The sequence below is a fragment of the Falco biarmicus genome, chromosome Z (assembly GCF_023638135.1).
Source record: "Falco biarmicus isolate bFalBia1 chromosome Z, bFalBia1.pri, whole genome shotgun sequence".
In the NCBI taxonomy this organism is placed as follows: Eukaryota; Metazoa; Chordata; class Aves; order Falconiformes; family Falconidae; genus Falco; species Falco biarmicus.
In genome coordinates this window covers 73,843,405-73,869,399 of record NC_079311.1, presented here as the reverse complement: position 1 = coordinate 73,869,399, position 25,995 = coordinate 73,843,405, and the positions used below count along the sequence as shown (strand labels likewise).

The window sequence follows — 25,995 nt, the reverse complement described above, 5'->3', positions numbered from 1 at the left end:
CTCTTGAGCTTAAGAATTCCAAAATGTATCTGTAGCATAAAGTTAAGGTACCATATTTTTCCTTCTATCCTGTCACTTTTTTGAGTACTTCAGCATTTTTTCCTCTAACACAGGAATAGGAAGGTTTTTATTATTTTGGACCTACCACTTGGAAACTCTGCTTCCTCAGCAGTCAGATTTTGTTTAGAGTGCAACATTTTTCCCTGTCAGGAGTATACCCTGCATTGTACACCATACGCTAAAAGAACAGCAAAACAATTGCATAAAGTAGTATTAATATCTGGGAATTACACCACCTTACCAATACACGAAAACATATAAAAGGATAAAAACATATTAGGTTATGTTCTGGGTGCCAACCACTAGCTCATTTTCAGCCATATACCTCCTAGCTTTGCCTGTGTCACCTCTGTCAACACTGTTGCTGCCCTCATTGACCATCAGTCAAGGACTGTGTAGCAATACTCACGTGCATGGTTGTTACCTCTGCTTACTCCTTCTTTACTTCCCCAGAAGTATGCAGTGTTTTAGCTAGCGAAGACGGCCTTTTCCAGTCATAATATTACTTTAACATGATGTGCACACAGAGTGCCATCTTGGGGCAACCTGCTATTAAGTTATCTAGATATTTTGTCACTATAGGAACTAAAGACTGGATCAATTTCAACTCACCTCCATTGCCTATATTATATATCTGAATGCGCATTTTAGCTACCACAGAAAAGCTGGCTTCTTTAAGGAACAATTCATCAGATTTTTCTACTTGAAGGCTACCTGAACTGCCCAAAGCGCTGCCAGTTTTTATGCACTGAATGCAAGAGCAAATCTGGGAACATTGGTATTTGGTCAGATGAGCACAAACCCTGATACCTGTATACTTATTAAATTAATAATATCACAAAAAACCCGCCCTGCAAGAAATCGAGCCTTTGCCTCCAACAAGTGATCTATTGCACAGGGAAAAAAATACACACAGCTAATTCTTGGAGACATTATTAAAAATTAAACCACTATATTACTGACATAAACACTGAGCTGCTCCTGCTGTCCTTTATCCTGCTGTGGAGGCACTGGAAGCACCTGGTGTCAGGGCTTGGCTCTGCTGGAGTTTGTCCAGGATCAGTGCAAAAATGATGCAGTGTCTTACCTGTGATGTTCAGCCTTAGGCCCAAGTGGCAAGCACAAACTCACAAACCAGTGTCCAAGAAACACACAAAACCCACTGACAATCCCACAAATGCAGCAGTGTGATGGTGGAGAGCGTTTTCCATGATCTGTGCCTACCTCACAGGAGTATGACCATCCAAAAAATGACAGTCCCATGTCCACATCACTCTGAGTTATTAGACAGCGGAGGAGAAAGGAGAGGAGAAGGAGAGGGAGAGGGGAGGAAGAGGGGAGGGGGAGGGGAGGAGAGGAGAGGATAACTGCATTTTAGGAACTCTTCTATACCTTTCTTCCAATAATTTAATACCAAAAGGAAAAATACCAACCCTTTCTATAAATATACATAAGGCATTACTACCGTGTGTGTGGAGAAGGGGTTTTGCACTTGCCTGCATTGCAAAGCTTAAATCTTTGAGCTATCTCAAGAGAAAAATGAACCCAGGGGTCTGCTGCAGAGCCTCTGTGTGTGCACCCTGAAGCGCCAGGCGCCCAGGGAACAGCTCAGCCCCATCAGCAGCTCTGCCCCAGGGAGCCAGGACCAAAATAACCAGAGTGGGAAAACTTCCAGAGACAATACGTACCCACTTTTACCAAATGCAATTTTTACTCATTTTCAGAAGTTACCTGTTTTCTGACTAAATAATAAAGCTACATGAGGAAACCAGCAATGGGATTTAGAGGGCAGAGGTTCAGCGCTAAGTGTAGCCCCCATGAAAATTTACAAGGAAAAAAGGGACAGGCAACAAGAGAGGTTACAAAAACACAATACACCCTATCTGCAGAACAGATACTGAAGCACTTTTTGCTCTAATACACAGTGTTGGCATCTCCTACAGGGCAAAACCTGCATACAACTGTCCTTACGCAGAGCCAGAACAGCAAAGTGCACATATGGGAAATACCCCCAGGCTGGAACAAGCCAGTCTCTACCTGCCAGGCAGCAGGCAGATAGCCCATAAATCCATCTTTCTGTGCTCTTCCTTATAGGGCTGAGTAGCTGGATCTAAAGAAGAATTTCAGAGAAAAGGAGGGACGGACTGTTAATGTCTCTGCATCACAAACACAGAACAAGCAACTGTGCAGAAGGCTGACACTACCAGTGTTACCAGAAGGGCAGCTGCACAGTTGAATTCACCAGCCACACAAAAGTCATGAAACGCGAGCTACAGTCTCCTGTGCCAAAGGGCCAGGGAGGGTCAGTCAACAGTGGCATTGCTGCCAGAGCACCGGCCCAGCTTTGCACAGATGCAGATTCTCTGACACCCCACAGCATGTCTACAGAGGAAGATTCGTCCAGGTTAAAGAATATTTGAATGCATAACAAAACTGCTGTTCTTGGTTAAAGGGACACAGAAGGAAATAAAACTGATTTGTAATAAAAGTTCCCAAAGGTCAACTGACAGGGAATTCATCCTGAACAGCATCCCATGAAGACAGGTTCTTAGTTTCTCCCTACACCACCTGAGATCCTCCAGCCAGGTGGGAAATCACTAACTACTAACAAAAACAGTGAAAACAAATGGTCTTATGCTTTTTCTGGAGACCCTCACAGTAGAAAGCAGGGCCAGTGCCAAGCAGAGAGAATGGAGACTCACAGCCGTGTCATAAATCATTCCCCAACCTAGGCGCCGGCTTTTTGGAGGGATGTTTCTGCAGCCTGCAAAGAGAAAGTCAGGCCACAGACTTGCGTCATCTCACCCCTGAGTCATCTCGCCATGCAGATCCTCTCTCCTACCATCACTCCTCGGCCGGGCTCACATAATTACTACCGCAGAACTGCAATCATCCCTGTGCAGTTGGAGCAAAGCCGGCATCCCCACCCACACACTGAGAAAGAGCCATGCTCACCCCAAATTCAGCAGCTGAATGTGAAACTGAGACCCCAAGACAAGATGGGGAGGTGGGGAAGGCTTCCCGGGCTGCTGAAGGGATTCAGGCAGGGGATGCTGCCTGAGATATAGGATGCCCTACATACCGGGGACGGGAGTGGGGACAGAGCGGCGGTGGGGGATGGATGAGCTGTGCCTTGCTCGTGCCTATGACCAGGTTATGTCAGGTGCTATTAAGGCATGAAGCGTGAGCGCGTGTGTCTGAAACCCTGCTGCAGACAGCCCCAGCATGCAGTCTCTTTTCAGTAAAGAGCTTTTTTTGTTGTTGGTTTGTTTTTTTTTTAAAACGTACCCGAGGCAGCAGTTAAGAGAGAAAAACATGTGACCAAATACAGGGGAGCAAATCAAGGGGTCTGCACCTCCAAAACCACCCTCCTCCCACAGGTTTTGGGAGTGCCCCTGCCATTTCGTCCGCACAGCTCCACTGGCCGTCCATGTCCCCTGAAGGCAGAGCTGCAGCCACCGGGGAGCTCCGTTGTGTCTTCAAAGAGCCTAAAGTGGGTCAGCGGAACAGAGAGAGAAAATCTGATTTCAGCATGAAGAAAGTGGGCAGACCTGCTGGCTGAGAGACAGCAGAAGGCAGAGAAAGGCACTCACAGGCTCTGCATCCCCATGGCAGTACAGAAAGGCAAGGACCACTGGTCCTCTCTCCCAAAATCATGGGGAGGGAAAGGAACTATGCTTCCCAGATCTATAATGGGCTGCACACCTGGGGATGGGGGAGTGTGAGAAGGTAAGTGTGTCCCATTGCCCTCCTTACAGCACTCTGCCTAGGGCCACCCTCACCCACCCTCCCGATCAATTTATTCTGACTCAAACCAAGCGAGAAAATTTTAATCCATCCTTTCATGAGCCCAATGGCCACATCTTGCACCCTCCTTCCTTGCACCTGAGTAAACCCAGAGACAACGGAGGAAGAGCCCCAACAAAACTGTCAAACTCAAAACAGTGCCTTTTGGAAGCAATTAAAAATTCTAAACAGGATGAAAGGAGACCATGAGGAAGAAGCTTTGTTACCTCCATTACTCTGACAGAGGCTTTTGACCTGAAAATAAAACAAAATCACTCCTGCATTTGTAAGCAGAGGGCGGCACGTGGGTTTGGGTTGTGCCAGGTACCAGGGTGAGGCAGACCCTTATGAAACACAAAACTGCCAGAACTGTAATTGGGGTGATGTCTGAAATGTAAAGAGTTTTTCGAGCCATGACACTCAGAGCAGCTGAAAGCCTTTGTGGGGACCAAAGATTTGCTGATGTCCCTAACAGGGGACAATGGCTAACAGAGACCTTGTTATCCCCTGGTGCCACCAAAACCCCAAGAACTGTACATACCCTCTCCCCACCTGGGCATTCTGAAACGCAGCATAAATCTGACCTTGCTGTGGCAAAACACCTTCCAAAGCCACGTGGCTGGAAGCTGAGCAGGCTTTTCTCTGCAGATCCTGGGTAAAACAGCTCAGATGCCTCTATGGAGCTGGATCCCCACCAGTGTGGTCTGTGGGCCCACACAAAACCATCACACCCTCGTCCTGACCACCGGCTCCAGGGTGGGTTATGTATTTGTTTAAAGACTTCCAATGAAAATATCAGCTTAAGAAATCACAGCAACAAGGGATGGGTGGGAAGAACATTCCCCGCGAGCAAGAATCTGAGCTCTGTAATTGCAAGTATCACATCTAGATATTGTTGTAAAGAGCTCTGCCTACAGAAGGAATAGGAGATTTGATCTAATACGCAAATAAAAATCAGAAATCTCTCCTGCCAGCCATGAAAAAGGCTATCAATAATTCATTTTAAGAAAAACGAAGATCAAAGAAAAATGCTGTGTTAGTTTGACATTTTTATATGTTGGTTCAGAATTCTTCTTTAATGTAATATGTAACAAACAGCAGAGTTCATCTATAAATGCCAGACATGCTTGTAAATTGTTGAATATAGCTGGTCCTGTTAATATTCACTTAGACTTTTTTAATTAATTCACTTTGACTGCCTTCACATCATTTTTATTGCCTCTATCCAGCAGTTGTAGGTCAAGTGGAGCTCTCAGAAATGCTGCACAGAGTTTCCAAAGATAAAAGTTTCAACTTTGTAACCATATTTCCATCTATTTCTTCATGTTACCCACCACACAGCCTAATGTCCAACCCAACTTATTTGACTCTCACATACTTGCCATTAATTGCTTCTGAAAATTGTATGGTCAAGAGCCAGAACGAGGTGCCTATGTCCTAAATTAATTGTCTGTGCAAGTTCACCCTCATATATAGTGGTTTAATTTCACTTACAACTTCCTTATGGGCATTTGGTGGAGTGGATGTAGTATATTATACTCCAGAATGCACAGGCTTGCAATCCACAGATTTCAGCGTTATGTTGCAAGAGGTATTTATTGCAGTGGAGAACTGCCGGCAAATTTAACAAATATTGCTCAAGCTCAGTCTGTATTCCCTTGGTGTGCAGGAGACATAAGGGCACTCATGTCTCCTAAATTTAGGAAGGATGAGGCAAGTTTATTCCAGGACAAAATCCTCTCTAAAATGCAGAGAATGGTTAACTATCTGCGACTTATCAGTTCCAGGGTCGAGTAGAAAAGCAAATACTCCTGTTGTTACACCACTTTGATTAAGGACTGTCTTTAAAGTACACATTTAGGCAATATTCAGACAGTTCTTTAAAAATCTGTTTCCCTAGAGGAGAGTCCTTGACAGTAACAGCCTTCAGTAACAGTCAGAGGCTGACACTGCACGTGCTGTCTTTGGAGGGAAAAAAGCTGTCGCTCAGGTCTTGAGCATGGCTGAATCCTACAGCCTCTTGGTCATAGATTTTTAGACCCGTTGTGTTTTCTGTGTATTGTAGTCTTTTAAATTACTATTTACATTGGCTGTTCTATCTAGGAAATAATGTAGTTTGGTGGAGGGGGGTAACAGTTACTGAATGTGATGACAGTCCATATGGTAAAGCTGTTATCTAATCCAGACGATAAAAAAGTATCATCTTTGTTACATCCAGTCAGTTGTGAACAGAAAGAGTCAAAAGGATTTTTAAATTTTTTTTTAACCAACTGTTTGCAGAGTGCAACGTTGACAGTTGCATTTACTGGAATCCTATGGCACTGCCAGCTGTCCGAAAACAGCGCTCACAAAACTGTACGTCCCTTGGTGGACTGCTTTTACCCGTGCTGGCAAACAGGGGGGCCATCTCCCCTGCCACAGAGGGAGCTGCCAAAGGGGAGCTTTTTGCCTGCATGCTTCAACCCCAAGAAATCTCAACCTGAAGAAATCCTGTCCCCACATACAGTGTCTCGTGGCTCATTGCTGCTTCTAGGGAAGGAGCTCCAAGGACGAAGTCTTCCCACCTGGGCCACCCACACCTCTCTGCCCACCTGGCTGTCTCTTAGGCATCCCCCAGACCATGCAGGTGTTGCACCATGCTGAGGACAGCAAGTCCTGGCCATACTTGCAGATGGCATACCTGCAGGTGGGACCTGCTGGTCCCAAAGGTGGCCTTGGGTGTTCCCTTAATCACATGGGCAATGCACACAGGGATGAGACAAAATGTCATAGCTAAAGGCAGCTCTTGAGTCTCTCTTAAAGCCAACATCATTTTAGCCTTTTTTTGCAGATTACAATAAATTTGTTGAATCACTTGGACACTTTTGAAAACTTTAGTCAATGTTGGAATAATCCCAAAAGCAAAGGGGGGGAACAAGGCCACTGCCACTCACTCAGAGGGCTACACTGCAAACTGCAGATCCCAGAAACCTATTTTTAAAAAGCCATTCCAGAGCAGGAGGTGAAGAACTGCCACAGCCAGCCAGTGTGCAGCAAACTGACATGCAGCAGAGTCCTGTCTGGCAGCATAAATTGATATTTCTGATCACAAAATTGATATTCTGATCACAGCCCAGAGGCGCAGCAGCTGGATGAGGAGCTGGCAGCTCGGACTGCAGCCCCGCACCGACATGACCAGTCTCAGTGCTGGGGATGGGTGGCTGAAGCAGGTACCCTGCGCTGGTTCCAGCAACACCATCAGATAGAGAAGAATGGGGGCACTGCACTACATTTATGGGGGTTTAAAGCACAAGACCTGACATTACATTGGCCTGTCCACTCTCAGATACCTACATCATAAAAAGCAGGAGGGGGAAAAAAATGTTTCCCTGACACGCAGTATGAGCACAAACATGTTACTATTCGAAAGGCTGTACAAAGGTTAAGTCTTTAATCCCTTTAATCCAGACAACAAACAAACAAACCCCAAGAATGAGATCCTGGAGCTCAGCTGAGCACGGCCAGGTCTCTTGTGGGGGCTCTCCATTCATCACTGCAGCAATTTAAGAGTCTCCAGCTAAAAAGTTGCTGCAAAGGAAACAGAAGCATGCATGGTTTTATTCCCAGCTCTTTAAACCTTATCACAGGCAATCTGGCGGTCTGGGCCCATGTTTCAGTGAAGGGTTTAACCCTCAAGTCAGTGGTACCAGGGTTACTGGATTCCCAGGTCTGGCGGCCGCTGCCCCCTTACCGACATTAGAGCTTGAGTGCGATGACTTTTCTTAGGTGTTACTCATGCACAGAGAAAATGTTGTTTCTCCTACATGAAGTCAAGGGTGATTGAGGCAGGGAAGTAATCAGGTAGTAGAGCAGCATCAGAAGATAAACCGCAGAGCATCTGGAGCCCAGGAGAGCTCTGCTTTCAGTACACCATACAGAAAGCATTTTGGTCACTACAGTGCACGCCACTCCCAGACCACAGTCCTGTGATAAGCAGACATCAGTGCAGGCACCCAAAGAGTTAATTTGATTTAAGCCCTGATCTGGGTTTATCAGAATAGCGGGGAACTCTTCCAGCTATTTCAACGGGAATTGGGTCATGCTGCAACCACGCATCTTAAATGAACCGCAGGAAGAGTGCCACTAAATTCAGTAGTAGTATTCATGCAATTCAAATTAGATGTGTGGTTATGTACCTTGCTGAATCAAGTCTACAGGAAAAGTCTAAGCCAGCGGTATAAGCAGCATATTAAAATGCCACTATCCTTTACCATTTCTCGTCTTTTCTGTATCTGTCTTACCAAGTATGAGCCATTCAGTGCACATTCTGTCAATTTAGGGAGGAGTTGGTGGACATGATCTAAACGGCCACTACTTCAGCAGTACACAGATGAGCAAGCAGAAGAGTTAGCAGCATGGATGTGGCCCAACCCTCAATGAGAATTTGTGACAGTCTTTTTTGAACCAAACAATCGCCTTTCTCCTCATTTTAGATACTCAGGATGCTGCAAGAGCTCTCCTAAGCCTCACCCGGCTTTGCTACAAGACAAATTGGACCTAATCTCTGACTCTGAGCAGAGGCCAGGCCAGAGTCGTGCTGGCAGGGCTGTGAAAGCTGTAGGGCTGTGAGATGTCCTCTGGTTATGTCCTCTGTTTATTAGAGCAGTCACTCTGGTGTGTTTCAAGCACACCAGATCCACATTAATAATTCTCATGGTGGTACCGGGTATCACTACAGTCCTGCTCACTGTGTCCCCACTGCAGCCGGAGCTGAAGGTCCCACACAGAAAGGAAAATGCAAAAGGCAGCGGAAAGATGCAGACACTAATAATTACATGATCCAGACTACATATCTCAGTGCAGAGGGGTAGAAAAAGGAGAAGGCAAAGGCTCCTACCACAGCTGATGGGACTAACACTAAACAAATTCAAAGGGATGTGCAGTGGCACGGGGAGCTATTGCTCTGCACAAGCCTCCATCTGTCCCTGGTCTCAGGAAATGCCACTAAAGCATGTTACCATCTTGAGATTATATGTGCAGCAAAGGGAAAAACTAGATGGGGGGGGGTGGGGGGTGGGGGGAGGAGAAAGGAAAAAATCAAACATGCTACACACATCCCCATTTGCAACTAGGCCCTGAATTAGTTAGAATGGATGCTCTCTCTGCCATGAGGATGGCAGGTATCTGATCTCATTTTGTAAAATAGCAATAGTCCCTGCAAAATTACAGCTTGGTTCTGGTATTATTTGAAAAGGAAAAAGTTCCATGAACCATTTAGATCGTCTTGGGAGCGGTCACCCCTCTCCCAGCTCCCAGCACAGGAGTTCCATCTTCCCAGCTTTTCATCCCATTTCCACAGAGCCCAATAGTTGTGTTAGCAAAGCAGAAGAAAAGGGGCAACAACTGTAGCAGGCCAGAAAGGGTGCAGAGAACTATAAAGGCCAATAAATCCCGCTATGTAGACACCCTACATGAAGACCACGAGTGCCATTCGCTATCGGGCTGCCAAGCTGCAGGAGCACTGACACCTTTTCCATCCCTGGCAGTCCACAAGGCTGCAGTCCCTACAGACACTTCATTCCACTTACCAGACTGGTTTTCCTTAGCCCCATCAATTTCAGCTCTGTTCTCACAGCCAGTAGCTCAAGAATACAACAATTAAAGATTAATGGTGTAAATGCATGGGAAGTTGAAAAATCCAGATTTTTTATAATGTCATGCCAGATGTATTCATTTTTAAACCTTACCCTTGTGGTTTAAGACACCAGGCCAGGAGTGTCACTTTTCCCCAGCAGACTGCAAATGCTTTCTTCCTTTCAGCTGCCAGCTAGTTTTGTGGGCTTAGATATTTTTCTTTATTTAATTATTCACTGTAATGCATGAAACATTAAGCAGCTTCTTTCCATGAAGAAATGAGTGCTGTTTCCCAATGACAATATGCTAAGTATCCTTAATAGTAGGAATAAGGAAATTAGTTTCCTAGAACAAAGGGGAAAAGGGCATGGAAAATGAGAGAAGCTCCAAGCAGCTAGAATATACTAACACAAAAAAGCTGAGACTTCATTTCGAATAAAATAGTCATGATCAGCTGACCTGGGAAATAAAAGCAAAAAGAAACATACTTTTAAAGCATAAAAAGATATGTTTTTCTGCTGTGATGTTTGGGCTAGAATTTTTTTCTTTCTCAACATTGATGCAGATCAGTCACTGAGGACGAAGCCACAGATGCAATGTTAGGATATGTAACAGTTGTGTTTTCTTAATGGTACTAAACCCCTGAAAGGTGTGAGAAATGTGTATTGTTCAGAAGAACAGAAAGTTAAAGGCTGAAGTCATTAATAAAACCCATTCCAAGCCACAATTTTTCCTGTAAAAGCAGGACTGCATACACAACTTTCAGGGTATATGCTTTACTCATTTAATGTCTTCTACAGCAGCAGCAAAAGACGGTCTCATCGGCTTATGGAGCATTGGGACCTCCTGACAGCACGCCACACCACCACAGCCATACCTCACCATCGACCCAAGACGGGAAAAACCTGGTGACCTTGCTACTGTCACATGTTTTGATGAAACCCTTCACCTTGTCCTTGAAAACCTGGGTAGGATTGTGTAGGCGAGAGGATTTCTCCTGACTCTGGCGTTTATTTGTTGGGTCACAGAGGTAAAATTATCTCTGTTTGATGACTTAAAGCTGTTGGCTGTGGAGATAATCTGTGCATTAGCAGCTGTACGGTGGGTGGTTAGCAGCTTCGAATCTGTAGTTGGAAGCAAAGATGTCATCTTGCACAGCACTTTAAAACAGAAAACAGAGCATGCAGGACAAAACTCCCATCGTAGCCCTATGCAGAAATTGCTTTCCATGACAAATTCTCTCATTTGGTGTCATACTGGAGGGTGAGTCCCCAGCTGTGTCCTCCTGCACTCCTCCCACTTCCCATGGTTGCATCCAGGGAGGAGGAAGACCCCGAGCAAACACCCAGTGAAGGCTTAACTCCTGCAAGTGCAGCATCTGTCTCTCTATGCCTTACCAAAAGGAGACTGATTACCAGTAGCACAGCTTAAAACAGGAGGTCCCAGCAACTTGCTTTCCAGAGCCACAAACTGGCTATCATGAAGCTAAATCCCATTAGCCTTGAGGCGAAAGAGGGCCCAAATCTTCTACCTGGGCATGACTTCTCTGGGAAAGGCGGAACAATGTGCCTTACTCACTATGGATAAATATTTAGAGTACAAACACTGCTGGAAACAACCATCTAAACTCTCAGCCTGCTAATTCATCAAACAGAAACTCCTTGCCCATTGTGTAGGAGAGCAATAGCAAGCCACTCCTTCCCAAGCCAGGGAATTTTGCTCTAGAGATTTGCAATTTTTCTCCTCCAACCTTCACTTTCTCTGCAGCTGCTGAGCTTTAGTGCTGGCAACGAGGGCTGGGAGCCAGGGTGGAGTCAGTGCTGGGCAGATTTCAGGCTGGAAGATTTATGAAGAACAGACATCAAGACCAAAGAGCAGGAAACTGATAGCAGATAGTGAGGATGTAAAGCATCCCTGGGATAGGAGTGACAAGAAGCAGAGATGCATACTTTTCTTATTAAAAATCTGCATATGAAAGCAGAGGGGAGCATCCTCGCACACAACTGACCTGCCCTGTGCTCTCTCTTCCCTTCTGTGTGGCCTGAGACAGAGCAGAGACATACAGCTTGTGTTACATTTCAGAATATCACCTACAAGGATCATCTATAAGGTTTTTCTCATGGTTTGGCGTTTTGTGGGTTGGTTTGATTGTTTGTTTTTTAAGTTTTGCCACCACTGTATGTGCAAGTGCCATAACACAGTACATGACTACACAGACACCGGCAACATCCACACAGCCATAACAGCACAAAAGATCTGTAGGCACAACTAATATCTGGAACACATTAAAAAATTAGAATATATAGTTCCCTCAGCAGCTGTACTACTTTTCTCACAGTCTTTACTAATTAACATACATTGAGGAGGTACCAACAATGGCAGACCCAAGGTCATGCTTAGCTTTCTTTTTAAACAAGGCACAGAATAATACCTTCAGCATTGACAACGCTGCAGTCTCACATGCCACAGAACTGAAACTTCAAAGAGTTTCTTTGCCGTAAGCCCCCTCCCTCCTTTTCTTTTTTTTTTTTTTTTTTTTTTTTTTCATTTTTTGAATCGCAGAAATTAATTGAATATGACACCTTTGTGGAGTGGTCTATCTGATCCACTTGGTCATCTCTCCTGTTTCCCAATGCCACAAATGCAAATCCTTCTTGGGTTCAGGAGCTGCAAACCTGAGCACTTTCTCACCCCAGCTGCCTCCCCCGCCCTCCATTCCCACCCCCCTCATGAAAACGAAGTGTCTGTTGGCTGCCTTCCTTGATGTGCATTTCTCAGAGTGATGATTTGCATTACAAAATACACAAGGATGAATTTGCCTAAGTTTTGCTCCCAAAGGCAAGCATTAAAAACAATTTTGAGGCACTCCCAAAACTCCTGCTGCCATCTTCCCTACTCCTTAAAAGCCATCTCCACTGTGAAACCATTTTTTATGTCTTCCAGTAAATCATTGAAGATCATTTTCACTGCTCATTACCTTAAAGACGTATAGGTTACATGGTCTGCATTGTCTCACAATGAGAAAAGAAACAGACAAGGCAAATGTTTTATTTATGCTTTAAAATTGGATGTGGAAAGATTTGTAAATGGATTAATTTTAATTAGTGTACTCATTTAGTTTAAGAAAAAAAAAACAAACTAGAAAGCATGCCTTAAAATTAATGCACTGCTACCCTGCGTATTAACAAATACGTCAAGTCTTTGCTTGTTTTAAAGCCCCTTTGTTGCTTAGAGGTTTTTTATTGCAAAAGCAGCCCCTGAATAGTTATTTTCAGAACCCATGCTGGAATAAACCACGAGACAAACATTTTTCTTGCTGTTCAACAAGGCTGCCCCCATAACTGTTATCCTACAAAGTAAATGTTTGCACCGTGGCTTTTGTGTCCTATCTCCTGGCACGGTGGAGGCAGGTTCCGTCTCCAAACTCATCCCAAAGAACCTCTTTGCTGTTTGGTAAGTTAAAACTAGGTATCAGCCCCAGAAACAGATGCGTTTGAATAATGGCTTTAACATTTGTCTCTCCTTGAACTGTTTCTCTAGTGGCTGCAGAAATTAGATTCCTCACAGATCAAGAGTAGGTGCGGTACATTGATGACCACACTGATGTTTTGACATTTTCATTGTATTTCATTAGGGCATGAAGCAAAAGCGGAATCACTAAAACCCAGCAAGGCCAAAAAATACTGATTTTGACTTTCTGGAGCTCAGTAAACCAGATCCTGGATATCTCAGTATCTTCTGCAGATGCCGCAACCCCAGACAGGAGAGTAACCAACCGTTGGCCTCCACCCCACCTCCTCTGCACTGCCTCGTGACAAACACAGAGAGGTGTCTGCCCCAGAGGCTTTACTTACTGTACAAACCAGGCGAAAAAACCTCAAGGCATTTGGTATCTCCAGGATCCCAAGACTCAGCCCCTTTGCACACAAGTTTGCTTCCTGCCTCTTAGTAATTTTGACATTTTAGGACCATCTCTGGAGACATCCTTTCTCCCAAACATGGGCTCCCATGAATAAGCTTTCTCATCTGACCTGCTTCTTCCTGCACAAGCTCACCGAGACTCAGCCTCACACCACCACCCACACCACCAGCACCCACTGTCACGGTTCTCCTTGTCTCCCACCTCAGCCACTGCAGCCTCTGCCCTTCTCACAGTCTGACTTGCTTCCGCTCCAGCCAGTACAACCAAAATAATAAATTAAAAAAATTAACATTGCTGTATTCCTGGGTTTTTCTTCTTCAACTCCTTGCTGCAAACATCTCCCAGTGTTGACCCTGACATATATTTACATGCACTTTGACTCAGCTCTGCACACAAGCAAGGCTGGGCCCCTTGGCCGCGGCAGCCCACACCTCCCATTTTCCAGTCCAGCACCTGCCACTCTTTCCCGTGCTGGAGCGGGCTGGAGAGGACCTTCCTCCAAACGCTCCCGCAGCACCAGTGCAGGGAGCAACAGCAGACACGATGTCCTCACCGACACAAACTGGGGTGTGTGGCACTTCCAGAGGGAGAACAGGACCTCTAGCTACTACCACACACCCCTCACTGTCTTCTCCTCTCCCACAGTCCTCCCTCGCCCCCTCTGCGCTGCCCAAATACCTGAATGTCACCGTTTAGCTCCCAGCAGCCTGACTTCAGCCCCCTGCCCCTCTCCCAGCAGGCAGGCAGGCAGTCCAGACAGGCTTGAAATGAAACCCCTGGCAGTTCCAGAGGGTGCACTGCTGCTGTGACACCCCCAACCCGCCTGAGCATTTTAGGATACCACAGCTGTGAACGATGGACTTGTGTAGGATGGAGTCTGGCACCTTTCTGTGCTTCAGCCAAAGAAAAGGGGAGAGGGAGAAGCGACACTTTCCCCATCCACTTGATGAAAGCAAAATCTGGTGGAGGCAGGGAGGGAGAAAAAGACTGGGCACTAAGCCCCTTATTAATTAATGCATGTTTTGAAAAAAATAAACGCAACTGTGCACTCATTTCAGCTGGTTTCTAGGAGCTTTTGTGACCTTAATAATTCATGTTTACACAAGCTGCTTATAATGTTAAGCAGTTGTTTTGTGTAGGTTTTGTCCGTTGCATTTAACTGGGGTGAATATATCTAGCTGTGAAATGAGGTAGGCCATAATACTCAAAGGGAAGCTTTAAAAAAAAATTACAGTGTTTTTATAAGGACAAACTAAATTCACAGCTTTCACTGAAATAGTGTTCCATCCATTACTGATACACACAATGTAAGAAACGGAAAACACATATTTTTTTCCCCCAGGTTCATCCTTTCCCTTTCCTTTTCATGTTCTGGCAGCATTTCCAATACCATAAACTTTCATTGTTTCTCAAGCACGTAATCAGTATATCCTGCCTGTTTTGCTTTTCTTCATAGCAACAGGAGGGTAAGGGGGGGCATTACAAACACCAAAAAATGACCAGAAAAACTGAGAGGCAGGTAGAGCTCCTGAGACCACCTTTAGATGCAGATTTTGGATAGCAGTTTGGGCTCCTCCAATGCACCACACTACATAGCAAGAGGACTTCTAGCACAGGGAGAGGGTTCATTCTTCCAGACTTGTGCCCATCACCCAGGGGCACACAAGTCCTCTAGGACATCACTTCAGACGGTGGCCTCGACTAAGCACCAGCCCATACCTGACCCACCAGGTAGCCAGAAGAAAGCATGCCAGCAGCCAGAAGCAGCAGCTGCTTCTTGTCTTGAATGCTTTTATAAGCCTTTCCCGACACACCAGATGAGATTTAACGTGAACTGAGAGCCTGCTCATTCCTGGGCAGCTTGAGAAGGAGACAGGGATGCCGTTGTGAAGGGTCACCTCTCCCAAGTGCTGGCAAGCTTGTGTACATCCCTGCCAGGCCATGTATAAACTAGAAGCTCTTCCATAAAGACTCTTAGTTGTTTTTTAATCTGATTCCATTTAAACAAGTTCTTATTTAAGAAAAGCAGTGTTCATTTCAACTGGAATTGCAGTTTGCTCTTCAATATAAACTGCCAAATACAGGTTGCAGCTGCACCTCCCAGCAAACAGTTTCCGTGTGCTGCAGAGAAAAAGCAAACTGTCCCTGCAGCACCAGCAGCTTCATAAAATAAACAGAAATGTGGGCTGAAAGAAAAAGGTGACTGTAAAAGCCATGGGGTTTTGTTCCAGGTTTACTCTGGCTCTAGCAGAAATGGGCCCCAACGCATCATTTTCTTCCATAAATAAGGGATGTTGACACTTAACACAACCTACACAAGTGTGGACACTCAGAGCGTACACAATGGACTCAACCTACCAACAACCACTTGCAGCAGTCGGTGTAGCCAGGCAAACTCCAGGCAATTACAGACCAACATGAAACCAGGTGTTTTTAAGGCAAATACTAGGTCTTCTATAGAAAAGTTCAGGTTCTGTTTTGACAGATTAACAGTCATTTCTGTAGTGTTTCCAGCCTTCATTGAGTTGAAGTTTCCACTAACAATTAAAAAAATATAATGTAATTGTTCTTAGAAGCTTACAGTAGTTTTTAGAACAAGCTGCAGCCCCCTCCCTCCCTCCCACATGCAACAGGAACCAGTGGATCCAGTGGATCCATAGCTCTGTCAGTATAAGCCTATGGCTGTTATCATTGCCAGTAGCTAAAATAATGTCCACTATCCTGACTAATAGCACATAAAGTTCAAAAAGTCTCCTTTCTGCTATGTTTCTTTGTGTGCTTACAAGATACAAACTAATGGTTTTATTCACCATAGAATAGGTACCTAAATCAGTTGGCATCTCATCTGAGCTCCATCAGATTTAAGGCCATCCCTACCTGGAGGTAGGATTGTCCCAAATGAACACTGAGGAGAGACATTAAAAGATGCCACATCATATCTCCTAACCAGCAACACTTCCTGCATCCCATCAGAGCTATTACCTCTGAGACATCATCCCATCTACAGGAGATATTAAAGGGCTACAGAATCATTAATCACCAAGCAGGCTGCTTCAAGACAAGACTTCCTACTCACATTTTCCCAAAGTTGCTGTACACACTGAAAAGCCACTATTGTATTAAAGGACCACTCCAACCAATAAACACCAATTCTAAAGAGTTTCCCCCTGTTTCTTAAGCTGAGCTACCATTTTTGATGCTTGCCCACATCCACAAAAGAACCATGTAGGAGATACGGGGCTCAGGACCAACAAATAAACTTCAAAATACAGTTCATCTGGGAAACTTGCAACTGTGACACATAAACCTATCACTACCTCATGCCCCAAGACGCACACTACAAGAGGACGGTCGTTGCCTGCCTGGCAGTGTACAACCAGTGATTTCACATCCATCAGATTGCAGCACTCAAACTGCATCCACACCAGGAGGACCACAGCCAGCCACAGGGATCCAACAAGGAATGCTCTTTTCCTCCGTTGTAACTACAGGCCATTAACTTTGACTTAGAATACATTTATTAGTAAATAAATGTATAAAGTACCAAATGATTTAGTGGAACATTCTCCAGACAAACACTAATATCTCACCCCCAAGAATCAAATTTAATTGGGGGAGGAAGAATATTTTAATTGATACAGCTCTACATTGTAAAATGGCACTTGAGTGACAGGCAATTACACATCAAGCAATTCCTCTTACGTAGTGTATAGCGGAACAGATACAGCAGGAAAGAGAAGAAAAACAAGCTTAAATACATCAAGAAATAAAATTTGTGTGCACTGTCTGTATGATCAATGCAAACATAGCCACAAAGATTTGCATTAGAATAGCGCAGTAAATAACCACACCACAGCTGAGACATTTACAGCCACATTAGTAAATACACTTTTACTTCTCGAAGAGAGGATGGCAATTTATTAAACCATCCAAACAAGACATCTTGTGATCACCAGTTGTGCTTTAATTAGAAAGGATCCTTCTGAAAGCCAAGCAGAGGGCCAGGTGACCCATCAGGTCCCTTCCATCCTAGTTATCCAGGAGCTGTGATTCACTGCACTTCAGACTACTCACTGCGTAGAGGTTTAAATCCTTTGATGAGCATGCGGACGTGGACTGAAAGACAATGCTGCGGGCCAAGACAAGCCCATCACACCCAGCTCCCCCCAGCCCCACACCTAACAGCAGTGACAGCACACCAGCCAGAATAACTGTGCATTTTGGAGCGGTGCCACCCAGTTGTTCATTGCATTTATTTATTTCCAGCTGAGCTGTGGGACAGATTTCCCACATAGAAATGCTCGTAGTTTTATTCAGAAGAGAAAGAGGAGTATGTCTGTTACTCTATACAAGAGGGTGAATGCGATGCTGCTGGAATAGGATGTGCCACATCCCATCCCACAGCCCAAGCCCCACCATACCAATGAATACATTTCCCTGCTCAGCTTCTCACCCCAAGAAGTGGAGGACCCAAATAAAACACATACAGAGGAAGGTTGCTCTGTGACATGGATGAGATGCTTTGTATTTCTGCTGCAAATACTAGAAGAGTAAAGGGTAAGGAACATTATTAAGGGAAGGGGAATAAAATCTATGTTGCTGAGAACCCAGAAGGCAAACGGAAAGCTGGCCTGAAGTCAGCCCACCCACTTGTTTGTATTCCCAGATAAACATGGCAAGCATGTCCCTAGCAGAAACACCTGCAATGAGAGCTCAAAAGCTGGAAACTGGCACTGCCGATTTGGGATATGGATGACCACAAGGTAGGTGATCATCCGTCATGAAAGTCTCAAGCACTTCAAATCCAGGCATCGTGGTAAAACAGGTAAGAACATAAGACCAGGATTTGTATTTTAAAGACAAACAAATGCTGGTTAATGTTTAATGTTTAATACCTGTCTCACTTGTCATCTGACATCCTTCATAATGGGAACTGAATTCAGAAGAGACAAGGACTTTGGTTTTTAATACGAGGTCAGTTGCCATCAGAGCTCCTGCCAGCCCCGATTAAAGCTGGTGGACTGACAGCTGGGCACTACAATGAGCAGATGTGGCTGCCACGGGTCCCCCCCACCCCCCTCCACCAGCACAGGGGACACTGTGGAGCTGCTGGGGCTGCACTGTTTGCATCAGAGCATTAGGGTGGCATTAAGTAAACGCTGCCTTTGGGGTCTGTGTTTTGGTGCAGACTTTAGACAGAAGCTCTCTCAAAACCCATACCATTTTGAAGTCTCTTCCTGATCTTTGATTGTATTGAGAAATACATAAACATCCCAGAAAATCTTGATCATCCCATGAGCAGCATACACAGCTCAGTATTAAAGCTAGACTTTCCCCCACATTGCTGGACAACTGCTTTTGCTCTGGGAGCAGAGAGAGAGGCAGCAGTGTGTTAACTCCTTCCTTCGGTCAGGTCACAAATATGAGTTTATACAACTGCTATGCTTGCATGCAGCTGGAGGTATGGAAAAACCCTGCTCAAGCAAGGAACAGGCTGCCTTTTACCCATCTGGGAAGAGGAGAGCATTGCTAAACTTACAGACAACATGCAATGGGACAGTGGCACCAGTAAGATGATACCTAGTGAAGTCCAAAGCATTTACAGAAGATCAAGTAGCTGGGCTGCTCTTGTGCAGATGTGCAACACCCAGGAGGCAACAGCCGGATGTTTTCTCTGGAAGTCAAAAGCAAATAGGGTAGGTTTGGTATCTGTTTTAATAGGCCTTACCTCTGTCAAACTTCTGGGCAAAGCCTATCAGTCTGAGACCTTGTGGAGAGCAAAGCGAGCATCAAAGCTCTCCTTCATTTTGTAGGTCAGGCTTTTGGGCTGGCGCAGTGTCAGCTCACGCATATTCTGCAAAGCGCACTTTAATTTTTCATTGTAACAGCACCTACAGACTTTGATTGAAATAAATAATGAACCAATTTGTATCATGAATCTAAGAATCACTCTCTTCTGGTCCCCATCATGGAGAGGATTTTCTTCCCAGTGACAAGTGTTAGTGCATTTATGCCCTAGTTTCCCACAGTGGATGTCACTATTGAAGTGTCAGGAAGGAAGGTTAGAGCTGCTTTTTCAGACTGCTCCCGTCACCCTCAGCAGTCCGTTTTGGATGAAAACATTCCAGCAGAACACAGGCTGAAAGAAGGCTGCATTTTAAACAGCACAGCAAAAGTCTTTGTGTTGTATATGATTAAAACGTAACATTGAATAGGTCTTTTTCCCAGTCTGAGTCAGGGAGAAGGCTCCACTCCATAAAATTACAGGGTTTTTTCTGCAGAATGGCAGGAGTTCCACAAGTCTTTAGTGTAGTTAGAGACCATTTTCTACACTTTTCTTATTTTTCAATGCTGTTCTTTCTGGTAACTCCCCCAGCACAAATCCTGATGGATAGTGCTCCATTTCTGGGAGCTGACAGAGGACACCCGCCTGTTTGCTGTAGCTGGGACCCCCAAAGCAGTGCCTAGCTTCACTTCTCATGAAGAAAAAATGACCAAAACCAAAACCCAGTGGATCCAGACACTCTAATTTGAACCATTCTGACTGTGTGATTCATGATAATTCTAATAAGCACAGTTACTTGGGAAAAAAAAATCAATTATCAAAAGCAACCTTACTGTAATTTCAAAGTTTTGCCAAATTAATACAATTTGATTTCAAGATGAATTTAGACTAAGCACACACAATAAATGCTGTAACCCACCCAGGTACTAATCCCCTTTGCAAACTGTCTAACACTGCAGAGAAAGTGAATAAAATGCTGGCCAAATCAAACAGTAATGAAATTAAAGCACAACTGGCGCAGCTTACCGCAAGCTCATCTTTGGGAGGCTGCACTGAAAAGGAGCCATTGCAATTAGGCAGGTACAACACAAGAGGTATTAGATTGCAGAGTTAGAGCTGCTCCCACCTCCCTTGCAAAGCTTTACAATGTCAAAGCAAGGCAGCAATATCAGTGTGCTGATGCCAGATTAGGAGCCCTTTTTAAACAGAAAGGGATAATTATTTTCTTTGGGAGAATAACCATAAATTAATTTCATTCACCCAAACCACCTTTGTCATTGCTGGAAGCTGCTGCTGAAGGACCACAGACTCTGCCCTAGATGACACCACATTGCATACAAATCTCTGGCTCAGTACAGTGGCAACTGGATGAGATATAAAGTCTTGTGACATGGTGAAGGTCAGATTAGACTATTTGACCTTCAGGCTAAATTTATCAATTTAGTGAAATATATAATAACACGGTTTTTAACTACAACAACATAACACAAAGAGCAATACAGCTTGGCCCATTGCAGATCTGTACTAAAATACAATATTCATGTAATGACTTTCATACATGATCTAGTTAAGATTAGCCAGGAGAGCTGTTACTGTAACACATGGGTAATAGAAGTAGAAAGCTGAGACTCACCAAAGCGAAGCCACTGTACCTCGTTACAACCCCAGCGGCCTCAGCAGGGCCAGGCACGCCAGTTGGGAATAATGAAAGAGGGAACGCTTAAGGATCATACATAATACGACTCACAGACCTTAAGGAACAAAACGCAGTTCATTACAATGGTATTGTTTTGACAGAAATGAAACCCGAATTACTCACTCACTGCTGTTATTTTTACTCCATCAGCAGTCGGGTATGTCGGAGTTGGTGCTGGATGCGCTGCCCAGCACGGCATAAGGCAGTGCCAGGCTTCTCCGGGCTCTACGCAAGAGCCAGCTGTCATATGGACAAGGGGGTCAAATTCTGAAAAATACTCTTTTCTACTCTTTCTCTGCATACATTAATCTACGTGCTTATTCCTGTTTACATTTAAGATGTATGCCATAAAAGAGCTTACAGGATGTGTACTGCAGCCAAGTTAATATTGTTGTTGGAGCCTCAGCCTCTGTATTTCCTGACATAACGTTGCCCAGTTAATTTTTTTTTTTTTTTTAATTCTGCATTTGTCTAATTGAGTTTATTAGTGGTTTGAACCCATTTAAGGTAAGAACGCTACACAGAGCATCTATTAACACCCACAGGAAACCCAGCAAAAGAACAGGTCTACGCTGAAGACAGTAACAACATTCAGAAACAGTATTTAGTATAGAAATGTATACAAATATAGCCAAGAAAGGTACTTTTAGTAGTAACATTTAGAAACAATTTAGAAATGTGGCTGGATTGTAAGACCTCCTCATGTACTACTTGGGTAAAATCCACAGCTTTTCATTCAGGGCAACTCAACCGACCTTTCAAGAGACAAAGTGTGCTGTGTACAAGAACCATAATTAAAAGAGTAACAAATAAAACCAAGTTATTTTTTCATAGATGTCACGACTTGGATTATAAAGTCAGGAAGTGGAGAAGACCTTTACTTAAATCAGGCGAATCATTTCACAATGCTTGTGCAGATGAGCTAAGGCAGATGGACCTCACACTAAATCCTCTTTCCACCTCCCAACGTACACTGTGCACACTTGCACCCAGCCATTTCTTTATTCCATAAAGGTAATGAAAATCTAGCAAGACACCCACAGCAATATCATGAAGACATGCAATGCCTCTTAAATTTTGCCCTTACCACACAGAGGTTTGACGTCACTAGCACTGCCAAACGCAGGGGTTACCTGCCGCACACGATAGCCACAGCTCTGCATTCCTAGGAAAGCCTTTACAAGTCACTTGGACTTTGACCTTCTCTCCCTACTTTGTCTCAATGGAGAGAGCCAGAGTCCTGGTTTCTGACCGGTGACTCCTGAGCATCCCCGGCTGGACTCAGCCCTGCTGTGCCCCTGGCAGAGCTGCTGGCGGCTGCCTTCACCAGCTCAGGAGCTGGTAAACCCGACTAAACATCTACTCACATGCCAGGTTTTTTGACCAGTGATCCCCTGTCAACATTGCAGAGGGAACACCAAAAAAGAACACCTTGTGTCATGAAAATTGAAAGACTTTTAGCTCTTCTTTTAAACAAAAAGAGGAAAAAAATTCATATCCCGCTTCTGTAAAATGTTCGTGAGTTTTATAAAAGTGAAAAAACAAGTTTCCTCCAGGCTAAGCACTGAATAATTTCAAAGAAAAAAGACTTCAAAGACACATTCTATGTTCTATTTGCATTCAGTCATTTTGTTTTCCAGAAAATTATTACCTCAGTAATATTGCAGGCTATTCTTCCATTCACTGTGAAGCTTTGGCTACTCAGAAGGTAATTTGTCCACTGCAAGACCCATGCAAGACAGGGAGAAGCCATGCTACAAATAGGAAAGTCTGTGAGTCATCTTGAGGGATTAGCATAATATTTGCAAGGACATGTATCCTGGACATGAAAGTGAGGGTTGCAGAGGGTGTAAAGGAATCACAGTTTCCCTTAAAATGAAGGCAGAGAAAGTTAAGACCAAAGCGGTCAAATGCTCTGACAAGATCTGCTCACAGCTGCTCCTGCTGCCCCTCCGCCAGGAGCAAAACGATGCCCGGTGGCCTGATGGCTCCCCTAAAATCCAGAGGCTAACACAGGGACACGGGGGACAGTGCCTGAACCTGCTGCCACTGCACTGGCCAGAGCACACCAACCCCTCGTGTCAACCCCCCACCAACTCCCACAGCCTCCAGGGACGAGAGAGCAAACACGGGCTCGGGGACGTCTCCTCCTGCACAGCCCCACCACGCTCACACTAGACAGAAGCAGAGAAGATCTGACAGCCAGCCGAGAGAAATTCATGAGCGCTGTCGTTCATTATAAAGGCTACCGAGGGAAAGCGCTGAGGTTAACGGAATGGGCTATATTAAGCCCATTTATAGCTTTATGGCCCTTGCAAAGGGGCATCAGAGCTTTCTGCAGCCAAGTGTAATGGTCAGATAGTTACAAACCGAGACAGGTTTAAGAGACCACCCCCAGCCACCCGAAGGAGAGGCGGCAGAGTTAACTTCAGAGTTTGAGGTCAGCTCTTGATGCTTTCCTCTTACGTACCCCATCCACATCCACGACAGCTCCCGGGCTTAGAACACTGCATATACCACAGCCTGCTTTGTGTGGACAGGAGTATTTAATGACACAGAGAACTACCTTCTGATGATCGGGGGCGGGGGGGGGGGGGGGGGGGGGGGGGGATGGCGGGTGGAATCAGCCAGATGTTTCATGCTGTCTGATTTTATTAAACTGCTGCATACAGGGAAGGGGGATGGTTGCTGTTTTTCTGTGATCGCCACCCCTCTTCCTCATAGGCCTGACCCTGCTGCACTGCAAGACAGTAGCACACGCTGTCACGACATGACCTGATCCACAGCACGGGGACACAGCACAGTGTCACAGCAGGCGATGGCGCTGCCCCTTGTCCTGCACATATGCACACCGGGTCAGCAGAGCAAGGTCAGGGCAGAGACCCTGCAAGCACCCCCAGACCAGGGGGGTGCACCCCACCGACCCCCAGGAGAAAAAAGACCCACCGACCCGGGGGGGTGGACCCTGCTGACACCTGCCCCATTGACCTACGGAGGGGTGCGCCCCACTGGCGCCAGGGCATGGAGTCCTGCTGGTCCATGGGGGATGCGCCCCACCAGTCCCCTGAGGATGGAGCCCCCAAGATGACGGGGTACACACCCCACCGACCACCTGCAGGGGGCGTGCCGCCCTCGGGCCCCCGGGGGATGAAGCCCCAAGCCGGGTCGTGAGGGGGGCACCGCTCTGACATCTGGAGGGGGGTTCCTGCACCCCACCGACCCCCTGGGGGAGGATGAAGCTCCTCAGCCCCTGGGTAGGGAGGTGCACCCGCAGGAGATGGAATCCTCGGGGTAAGGGGGGAGGCACCCACCGACCCCCGGGAGACGGAGCCTCCCCGGCACCCGGGCGGGGGCTGCATCTGGCCGACAGCCGGGGAGGGAAGCCCCGCGGTGCCGGTGCCGTGGCGGGGCGGGGATGACTCCCAGGGGCTGGCGGCGGACAGAGCCCCCGGCCCGCTGCGGCAGCGCGGAGGAGGGGGGCGCAGAGCCCAGCCCCGTCCCCGCGGGAGCGGAGCTGCCAGTGGGGCAGGCACCGGCCGCCGCTCCCGCTCCCGCTCCCGCTCCCGCTCCGGCCCCGGCCCGCAGCCCCGCGCGCCGCCGCGCTCGCCACTCACCTCGGCGGGCACGGGGGGACCCGGCGCCCCGACACCTGCCCGCCGGCCCCGGGCAGGGCGGTCCCCGGCCCGGCGCCGCTCCCTCGCCGCCCGCCGCGCCGCCGCGCTGCCCGCCCGGCCCGGCCCGAGAGCGGCGGGGGCGGCCCCGACGGGGCGGGCGGCGCGGGGATCCCGCGAGGGGCGGCCCGAGAGTCCTTGGCGGGGCGGCGCCCGGGCGGGTCCCCCACCGCCCCCGGGGCACGGCGGGACCGGCCGAGCACGGTGGCACCAGGGGCCGCCGGCGAGCCGGGACCGGCCGGGGCCGGGGGGCAGCGGGACTGCGGCCGGGGTCGGCGGGCGCTCGAGGCGCTGCCCGAAACCTCCGTCCCCGAGCAGCCGGCGTTGCTCGGTGGAAGGCTGTAGTATTTTGGGACACGTCGGGATTTTTGAAAGTCCTTTGAATATTTTCCTTCTGTCGTTTTTATCTTCTGTTCTCGCTCAGGCAGGCAGCGCTAGTTCCAAGGATTTAAATGAGCAGCGAATTACCCACTTTTCTTAAAAAAAGAGGTAAAAGAATCCTTTTAAAATTTAACAAAGTTCCTTTTTTACTAGTGACTTAATAAAGTGAAATCACATTCTAAAATGTTTGGTTGCTTTTTCAGGTTCGCTTTTCCTAGGCACTGTAAACGGAAATGGTCAGTGGCTCCTTTTTCTTGCAAGCCAGGGTCCTTTCCTGACTAGTGCCCCCATACAAGGCTCAGGGAGTGCATTTCCAGTACTGCTGTTCTAAAATTAAATCTTAAAAAAAAATTAAAAATAAAAAAAAATTATCCAGATCAAGTAAAGTGTCTCTAAAGTATTGTCTTTTAATAAAGACTCTGTCAGACTATCACATTACAATTTGGCCCAGATGCTCTGCCTTATCAGTCCTTTGAAGCTGATTGCTCATGATGGCAATGTCTGGGCTGATAACTAAATCAAGCCCAGCATTTGAAGAGGAGGATTGTCTAGAGGCACTTGTTGCAGTGGCTGGCTTGGCATGAGGTACCAGGCAGTGCCTTAGGACTTTTCAACATGCAAAGGATGCTGTTAGTTGAGCTGAATTGTTCTGCAAATGCAGAATACTTTCCACGCAAACAAAATAGTATCACAGAGCGCACTCGCACTCGCACTCTTGACCACCCTCCGTGCAGAGCAGGGAGGTTTTCAGTGGTGTTGGCCAGGTCATAGCATGCGATGAGGGGAAAAAAATACAAAACAAGCATCCATGCTGCTGAACTCTGGGATGAGGCACAAAAGAACAGCTGTGTGATTCCTGATGGTGACCTTATTTCAGTGAAGGAAATCCCAGGTACACAGAGCAAGTAATAGCTGCTGGGACTGGTGGGAGAGCTGCTCCCTGCAAGCAACTCGCCAAGTTTTCCACCAGCACTGCTGGCAAACAAGCTGACACCATGCCAGATCACAGTCAACCAAGCAGCACTCAGGAGGACTACATCCCACCATGTTTTACCCCTGCATCTTCATGCTGAAGTGCAAG

The 25,995-nt window shown here is 46.3% G+C and overlaps 1 protein-coding gene across 3 annotated transcripts in view; it reads right to left on the bottom strand.

Annotated features, from left to right (window-relative positions):
• The window catches only part of PDZD2 (PDZ domain containing 2), a 204,875-nt gene extending 180,293 nt beyond the window's left edge, over positions 1-24,582 (bottom strand). For all 3 annotated transcript variants that reach the window (XM_056324674.1, XM_056324675.1, XM_056324676.1), the window contains exon 1: positions 24,477-24,582. The gene's annotated coding sequence lies outside the window, so the exon portion shown is untranslated. The remainder of the gene's footprint in view (positions 1-24,476) is intronic.
• Between the last annotated feature and the right edge of the window lie 1,413 nt (positions 24,583-25,995).